The following is a 9443-nucleotide window of genomic DNA, read 5'->3' on the forward strand; positions in this document are numbered from 1 at the left end:
CACAATGTGCAGTATCCAATAAAAATTGCTAGACACTTGAGGAAGAAGGATAATGTGGCCCATAACCTGGAGAAAAATCAGTTAATAGAAACAGACACAGAAAAGAGATGTTATAATTAGCAGATAAGGAATTTAAAATGGTATTATAAATATATTCAAGAATTTAAAGGAAAATCATGAACATAATGGAGATAGAAATGGAAACAATTAAAAGGAAGAAACTGAAACCACAGAACTGAAAAACATGATATCTGAAGTGAGAGATTCACTGGAGGGGATTAACAGCAGATTAGACACTGCAGAAGAAAAGATCACTTGAAGGCAAGACAACAGAAAATATAGAAATAGCACAGAGGAAAAAAGGCTAAAAAACAGACAGACCTGAGGAACAATACTAAGTAGCTTATCATATGTATATTTGGAATCCCAGGAAGAAAGGAGAGAGAAGGAAGAGCAAAATAATTCAGGAAATGATGGCACAAAATTTCCAAATATAATAAAAGTTACAAATGCATTGATCCAAGAAACTCAAAAGTCTCAGGATAAATAGCAGGGTTCTTGGTAGTCAGGTTGCTGAAAACCAGTGACAAAGTAAAAAATCTTGAAATCAGATTGAAATAAAATCAGATTATGTAAAGGGAAATGAAGATAAGAATTAATACTAATTCTGTTTAGAAATTTTAGAAACCAAAAGTCAAAGGAACATTTTTGCGTGTCATCCTTGCGCAGGGACCATGCTAACCTTCTCTGTATCGTTCCAATTTTAGTATATGTTCTGCCGAAGCGAGCACCAAAGGAACATTTTTTAAATGAAATGCTGAAGGAAAAATAGTCAACATAGAATTCTATATCCTGTGTGAAAAATCCTTGAAAATAAAGACAAAATAGAGGCATTCTATGACAAACAAAAACTGAGAGAATTTGTCATCAGCAGACCTGTGCTACAAGAAACATTAAGGGAAGTTCTTTGGGCTAAATATATATAATGCCAGATGGAAACATGGATCGATACAAAATGAAGAATGCGAAAGATAGTAAATATATGAGTAAATGTATTTTTTTTCATTTTTAGAGTTACTTAAAAGATAATTGACTGTCTAAAGGATAATTAATAACAACTTATTGTGGGGTTTCTTAATATATGCAAAAATTTGTGAGAACAATAGCATGGATGGAAGAGGGAAATGGCAGTGTATTCTTGTAAGGTTCTTATATGGGTCATGATGTTTTTTAGTGTAAATAACTGAGATAAGTTAAAGATGCATAATAGATGCAGGAGAGACCATTAAGGGGAAAAAGAAAGAGATAGAGCTAAAGACAAATAAATATTAGACAGAAAAGCAAAAAATTAACATAGGCATACATAAAAACAAGACACAAACCAAAAAGTCACTAAGAGCTATCCTACCAGGAAAATATTCAGCAGGGAGATGTTTTACTGGGTATAACTGTACATGGATGTGTTTGAACTATTTGTGTATAGTCTAAAGTCAACTGTTCATTCTTAAACTCAGTCCACAACAATGTATGGGTACTACTCCATGCCTACTCTTTGCTGTAACTGGCGCTGGACTAACGAGGCCAGTGCTGTCTGGTGAGCTTGGACAGCTCACATTGGTCTTCCAAGAAAAGAGTCAAATTTTCATGTGGTTTTGTTTAAATTAGGCCCAGAGAAAGAAAGAGTCTTCTGAAACAAAACAAAACAAAACAAAAAACAAAGACAAACAATAACACCATTGTACTTCCATTTGCAGGAGAGTCTAGAGTTCTTCTCTGAGCATTAAATACTGCAGGGGATAAGAGAGAGACTCTTTGAGGACGTGGACCATGCTTTATGCCTTGTCTGACATTTACACATAAGAGGTTCTTACAAATGTTGCTGCGATTTTTCAGTGGCATGATGCAGTATCCCATTTCCATTCTCCCCATCTCTATTTTGTGAAGGTATCTAAGGTTATTAGGACACTAATTATGGCTGAATTTGGAAATGGGGCCTCTAAGGACATAATTAAAGTTAAATGAGAGCATAAGTATAGGCCCCTGATCCAATAGGATTAGGTGTCCTTATGAAAAGAGGTATCAGAGATCTGTGTGTGTGTGTGTGTATGTATGTGTACACATGTATGTACACACAATCATTGAGGAAAGGCCATGGGAAGACACAACCAAAAGCAGCTGCCTGCAACCCAAGGAGGAAGCTCTCACCAGACACTAATCCTGCTGGTACCCAGAATAGTGAGAAAATACATTTCCATTGTTTAAACCACCTACTCTGTGGTATTAGTTATAGCAGTCTGATCAGACTAATACATCCCTGAGCAATGGAAGCAGTATATTTTGAAACCATTAGCCTCATGTAATTTGCAACCTCACCGATAGAAATTAGCAGAAGGTTGGGTGATTTTCCCATCACTTCTAAAGTTGGACTTGTGTACCCCTCAATCTTGAAGAACCCCATTGTGCCCCTAGCGGGACTGGGTTTCAGTTGCCTTCTCTCCAAGATCAGACAGCCTACGGGAAGACTTCCTGTAGGCCCAGAAAAGCTACACAAAGTGCAGTTCCCAGTGGTCTTATCATCATCATCATCTTCTTTTTTAATTCGGTTTTGCTTTTTAGCTTAAGTGAATATTGTTTCAGTACTGTCATCCTGCTTTTGTTGCTTGTCAACAATGCTCCACACTGAAGAGGGCAGTGTCAGCATGTCCCACCTATAAACAAAATGGGTTCTCACTACCATGGTAGCCAACTATCCTTCTCTTAAACCAATTCCGACAGATGAGAGCAATCCGCTTAGTTCCTAGCCACTAGGCTGGGCGGTGAGTCTGGGTCATGCAGTTGGTGTACCTCTGCTAATGTCGCTGGGTCTGTTTGTTTGTTTGTTTGTTTGTTTTACTGAGTGACATCACTTAAGAATCAAATTAAGCATTTCTGACTTTTCACATGTAAATTAATACCTCCAATCAGCATAGATACTTTGATTTTCAGTTGCTTTTATTATTACAAATGCAAACTTTAAATGTGCTAGGTTATTAGAGTCTCTCCACTCTTAACCTCTGGAAGAAATATTTCCTGGTAATGTGAAGCAAAAACTTGTAAAAAGATTTCATAGTTTTCAGGCTCTGCATCTCTTCTTCAAATTAGTTACCTTTGTAACAGTGACTGAATGCCAAAAAAAAAAGGAAAGAAGGAAAAAGTTTTTGAATATCCTTTCCATTTACTGTGTTAAAACAGATCCTCCCTCTCACAGCCAGATCTTAGAATAGCATTCGGCATATAGTAAGTGTTCAATAAAAATCATCGCCCAGGGAATTATGAAATAAAGTGTCATAACTATTTGAAGCTCTATTTGAAAGTGGTGACTCTAAACCAAACTGCCCCTTACAAACTTTTAGAATTCAGAGGTTAAGAAATATTTAAATATCTAAATCTCTTTCCCTGAGTAATTTTCCTACATTGTGAAAGAAAAGTCTTCATGTTGGTTGTGTAATTCAATCAAGAGCTTTTTGAGCTTTTCCTAACAGTGCCACCCTCCCCCTCCCCGGCACAGGACAGAATGGGAGGTTATACTTGATGTGTCATGTATTTCTTTGGTCATCTCTGATCCTCGCTCATCAGCCTGACTGATGTGAACATATGTCTCTGTCACCACAATTTGTAGGCCTGCTGGTTTTTCCTTAACATCTTAGTGCTTCAGAGAAAATAGCAAGAGATCCGACTACCTCGAAAAGACTACTTTCGTTATTAATGTCGAAAAGAGTGGTGCTCAAAATGTAGATTTTCTTTTGGAAGCATCACTTGTGCCATATAAAGTTTTTATTCCTCTACATACACACTTCTTTGGTCTCTAACGTGTTGACCCTAAATCAATTCACCTTGCAACAGTCCACGAGTATTTACAATGTTGGGAGGTATAATTAATAAGTTAAAGTAGGACTCAGACCTTTAGCTATCATAAGCCAGGGTTTCCCCGGTCAGGGTCAAGTCAATGCTGCCGAATGGCAGTCCTACAGCCGTGTCTGAGAGGACACAGGATTTCTCGTGAAATGCACAAGCCTGAGTCTTCTTCATAATTGCAAATGACATCTTTGTGTTCTAAAAGGTCGTCTGTCACGATGGAAGCATTAAAATAGACAAGGCAAGAACACGTGTTAAAGCCTTTTCTTTTGACTACAGTGACAGCGAGGGAAATAAAGTGAAGGAGTTAATTAGTTTGCAGGGTCTCAGTTTTGTGCCACTGCTCACATCCTAGAAGGCCTGTCCTCAGAGGTAGCGAGATGTCATGGGTTGCCCCAGAGCTCAGTTGCTCCTCCCTAGCATGGCCTACATCAGCACTCACGGGTCAGAACACTGTTTGAGAAAAGTAGCAATGTGGGCAATGGGCGCTCTGCACCTTTCTCCTTGGGCGTTCATTCTTTCACACACAAATACATGTCTCTGTTGCGTCCTCTTTTGCATTGGGAGACCAAGAAAGAACAAATGGTTTTACTTAATTTTCTTTCCCTTTCCCATTTTGAACTCCAAAGTTTGGTCCACATTACATGATTTTGCAGGGTGAAAAAACAACAAAAACAACAAAACAACAAAACAACAAACCCGCAAAACCTATGCAAACCTGCCAGGAGACAGAGAGGCATGAAGAATGTTAAGCAAGGGAGAACACTTTCGAGTTGAACTGGCAAAACCCACCGTGTTTGCTGCAGGAGAGCAGATTAAAGCCGTCTCAACACTTCATTTCCCTACGGGGCCTGACTATATGAGAACAATTCAAGGTCCACTGCACAGAGCAATGCAACTTCCCGTCCTCGCCAGCCTACCCCCTGTGGTCTTGATCAAATTTAAATGACCTATGCCCACCAGGACAGATATATACCGTTGTGCGCATTGTCTAGGTGTGCTGGGTCTTAGGTGCTGGTAGACTTTTTATGCATGAAACTATGGATTGGGAGCTGAGGATACAAATTATATTTTAATATTATCAGCAAGGATTCAAGTAGACTCCCCAGGGTCCCCAGCTTTGGGGCTCTGACATGCTTTTGAGCTCAGAATCCTGAGCAGTTCTAAAATTCACCTTCCAGTTACAACTCTGATGGGATGACCCACCTAATAAATCGTCTTGTCAGGCATGCAGTGGGCTGCGGTGTCGTGTTCAGCACGGCATGGACGGCCGCCTGCTGCCACATCAGAGCACCTGTCTGCTCTGGGCCTGACGAAGGGAACTGCCAGAATGCCCTCAGTCCAGTAGGGAAGTTCCATCCACCTGCAGGTCCAGGATTGAAACCCTTCCTGTGATCACTCACTCTTAGCGGAAGGTCTCAACCCTTTGGATTGGCACGTTTGGGGATCTCGAGGAGAGTCTTTTTTTTTTTTTTTTTTCTTCATTTCCCCCCCGCCCCTCCCTTTTTGTCTCTTCTCGAAGGGGTCCACAAGAAAGGACAGACTGGGAGCAAGGGGCCTGTGTCCTGGCTGGAAAGGGTGTTTAAAACCCATTTGGAGTTTGGGTGAAGGTGAAATTGTCAGGTTGTGAAAAATGGCATCAGTGTTGGCTGACCTGAAATAGGGCTGTAAAGTTCTATTCCTCACAAAGGCAAGATATATTATTGCTGTAACGCCATTATTCCGCTCCATCACTTTTAAACCTTGTTCCCATTATCTGCAAGTTAAATATAACCCTATGTAAAAACAGGAAGGACAGCACTGAGTTGTCCAGCTTAACAGCACACACTTAAAACATAATAGAGCACTTGTTACTGTATTTTATGGAACGGAAACTCCAAATGTAAAGATGTATTAAGGAAATATCTCAAAGTTATTAGGGAAGGATATTTACAATTACAGATTGCTTTATATTATGCTTTTATGAACATCTCAGGAAATGAAATAGCCCTCAGCTGTAGAGAGTGAAGAGGGAGGTAATTTTCCTTAATACGGGTGATAAAATTAATCTGATTGAAATCGCAGGCGATTCTTTCTCAGAATACTGAGTGGCAGTACAATCACTTACACTCTTTTATATTTTTTTAGTCAAAGCTCGCGTAGATGAAAGCTAATTACAAAGTAGTGATGTGAAGCGCTAAGGAGATAGTTTGTACAGCATAGAACAGGCACGGCTAATTGGGGTTTGTGATTACACAGATTGTTGTTAAGGAGAATTAACTACCAGCAGTCTCTCCTGCAAAGCTTCTCATCAAGGCAAAGTAAAAATAGACACTGGATCTGTTATTTATCTAATTATGCCTTGAATATTTTCACAAGCACGTTACACACACTCAAATGGTTTGTTGTTCAAAAACTTTTCAGTCCCACGCTGCCCGTGATCAAAGTGTCGATATGAATTTTTTGACACCGGGCTCTCTTCAGATGATGTTCCCTGAATCCCTGCTCACGGGTGGTGTGCATTGAAGACTTCAGCGCTGGGAGGCTGGGCGGGGATCACTGAGTGTGCGGGTAAAGAGGATGTTATGCTCGGGAACGGTCCTGTTTAATAGAGCGTCAGGCATGCCTGTAAGCCGTTGGTCCCACGTGTTCATATCCGAGTTAACTTCATAGCGGGCAATGGAGACATTCAGAGGGCTCTGAGGCTGTCAGTTAGTAAAAAACGAATTCATCAGAAAGGTGACTGGTCCCTTCGACCTTTGGCAATAATTTATTGCCTTCTTCTCATGCTCCTAATCCTTACCTGTTCCTGAAAGCCCTCATGTATAGGCTATGTTGAAGCTTATATTAGAGGCTGTAGAAGAACAAATTAGTCCTAATGACCACCTATCTAATCAGTATTTCTTGAATTGAGAACCAGGAGGCTAGGAGCTGTTGGCAAGGGCTCAGGCTGAAGGCACACGGCTGCCTCATTATCGTCTTGCCCTGGTGTCCTACTAGCCCCTGGCTCCCTTGCCCTCTCTCATCACCAGTACAGATGTTCACCATCCTTCCGTTTCAGCTCACCATCATCAATTCTTTTCCACATTTATCGAGTGACTCCTATGTGGGCAGGCCCCCAGCTCCTCCCCAAGAGGGAAAAAAATGTCACTCATTATCCAAGGTCCCGCGGATCTCATCCGTCTCCTCCTGGCCTGGGTGCTGGTGGTGTTTGCAGGATAACATGAGCTAGTGGGAAACGTGCAGAGTGAGCTTGAGAAGAAGCCTTTAAGGCAAAGCTGTATGAATCTTAAACAGTTGGAAAGGCAATGCCTTAGGAACGCCATTCTAAAAGGCACTTCCTAGAATAATTCTGCAACATATGAAATGCAAATTTATTGACAAGGTGATATTTTCTGAAGACAAGGTGTCTTCTGGAAGCCTCATTGGAATGGTGACAAACAGCATCTCTCAGGATCTGAGCAGGCACGAGTGTAAGTGCTTCGTGCGAGAGTATTCGCTCTCTGGCTCTGGTGATCCCCTCAGCTGCACAAACCAAACGTAATAGCTTCACGAATTGCTTTAATAGACCTAGGAGCAACCAGTGGCATACATTAGTGAAACAACTTATAGATTCCAACTCTTGCTTATTTGCTTACAGTTTTCTTTTTTCTTACTCATCCGTCTGCTTTTCGTTTAATCTTCATTACTAAAATGACCAAGTTGCTGTGGGAAATTATGCACTAGGTTTCATTTTGAATGTGGTGAACAGTAAAAAAAAAAAAAAGAAGAAGAAGAAGAACAGGAGAAAATACAATTTCTCCCCTCCGTTTGCTCTAGTTAGCATCTGAGGAGGCTCTCCTTATGTGGATAAATATAGCTAGTTCCTAAAATTGAATTTCCTGCATTATTATTATTATTATTATTAACAGTTTGCTCCGACCAGTATGCTATGCAGCAGTCTGTGGACATGTGCAATTTCGCAGGCTTCCTATGTGAAAAGAAGATAAAAATTATATTATATGGGTGTATGCAAATTGCAGAGGGCCTGGCCTTGTGCTCCAGTAATTCTTATATGGGCCTCTTCGTTGTCCAATTCAAATGACAGGTACTGAAAATTAAATGATTTCCAATAAAAATCCTGTAACCTGAAATGAATCCCCACTGAATAATTAGAATATCTCACCCATAAAAGGTAATTATGTGTCTCCCATTTTTGAAGAAGCCCCTCTCCCTGATCAGCATCGATGGAGCTGTGGTCGGATTAGATCTTTAATTCTTATGAAAGAGACGTAATACTCATCCTTTTATGAGGGAGCCTTCTGTTGGGGCAGACGGCCTTAAGCTGTCACAGTTCCCAAGGATCAGAATCGTACTCAGTGCTTCATATGAGAGAGAAGAAATAAAAGGAGTGGGGTGGTCTCTGCCTTAGTTTAGAGACACAGGGAAGATGTATCATCTTCCCCAGATATAAATAGGCACCTGCAGCATCTAACCCACTAAGGTGGACACATTTAGTTTGTAATGTCTTGATGCCACAGTGAGGTATTGTCGGTCCCAAACTTCACTTTGTTATGGCCTCACTGGCTGATCAAATAAAACGGTCACTCTAGGTGAAGAAGAAATGCTAAAACATCACTCTACTCACCACTAATGCACCATCTCTCCTAATATGGTAGAGGCGAGCTGGAGATGCCAGGACTGGGGATGAGAAACCTGGTGGGATTCAGATCCTGGCTGGCCCGTCGGAGGTCCCCTAGCTGGGACCCCTTGGGTGGGCTCTCATTGTCTCTGGCCCCAGTTCTCCCACCTGAGAAAGGCTGATGGAGGGAGACTGTTACATGGATTGGATTAGTTAGTCTGCACAACTGTGGATCCTCTTTGTTCTGGTTTGCTCAGGTGTTGGGGGATGGTTTTACCAGATGCACGCAGCGCAGGTCAGTGGTAATAGGCACACAAGGGAAGCCATGTATGGAAGAGAAAGCCCTGTCAACAATGATGGAGAAACAGACATTTTTAACCGAGAGAGGAAGGACTGAAAATTTAAGTCAGCCAAGCTCATGAGCTGTGACTCTTCTAAATTGTCAGCATAATGATGAGTAATAGTAGTTTGGGTCCGATTTTCTGTAATTTATTTATAATATGAAGAACCCCCTGTCCCTTGTCAAAAAATCTACAAATCACTCCTAAAACACAACTAATAGTCACATTAAGAGGGACAAATTATGACACTGAAATATGTCCTTGGGCTAAAAACAAGGAAACAATGTAAAACTACACACCACAAAAATATGGCCTAATGATACATATTAAAATAATTACACATAGTTAGCAATTCTCCTCAGATAATCTATTGAACTTGATCTCGTGACTGTCTAGTTTGCCAGCTCTCTGGATATTTCTATTTCAGAGGATTTTGACATTGATGTCATTTTTTTTTTTCCCCTGGGGATAAATGGAAAAGTGAGGATTTACTTGTGGAAATACAGAAAATAGAAACTCGACTCATAAATCCAAACAAGCACAGATTTTTGTAAATGTAAAATAAAAACAAATATTTAAAACCTGGACTAAATGCTATTTATTGAATC

At 40.5% G+C, this 9443-nt stretch overlaps 1 non-coding gene across 1 annotated transcript; it reads right to left on the reverse strand.

Moving 5' to 3' along the window:
• Positions 1 to 689: 689 nt before the first annotated feature.
• On the reverse strand, positions 690 to 791 carry LOC116642100. Its single transcript, XR_004301290.1, has one exon. It is a non-coding gene; the product is annotated as a U6 spliceosomal RNA (small nuclear RNA).
• Between the last annotated feature and the right edge of the window lie 8652 nt (positions 792 to 9443).

Source organism: Phoca vitulina, unplaced genomic scaffold (assembly GCF_004348235.1).
Source record: "Phoca vitulina isolate PV1807 unplaced genomic scaffold, GSC_HSeal_1.0 scaffold22, whole genome shotgun sequence".
NCBI lineage: Eukaryota > Metazoa > Chordata > Mammalia > Carnivora > Phocidae > Phoca > Phoca vitulina.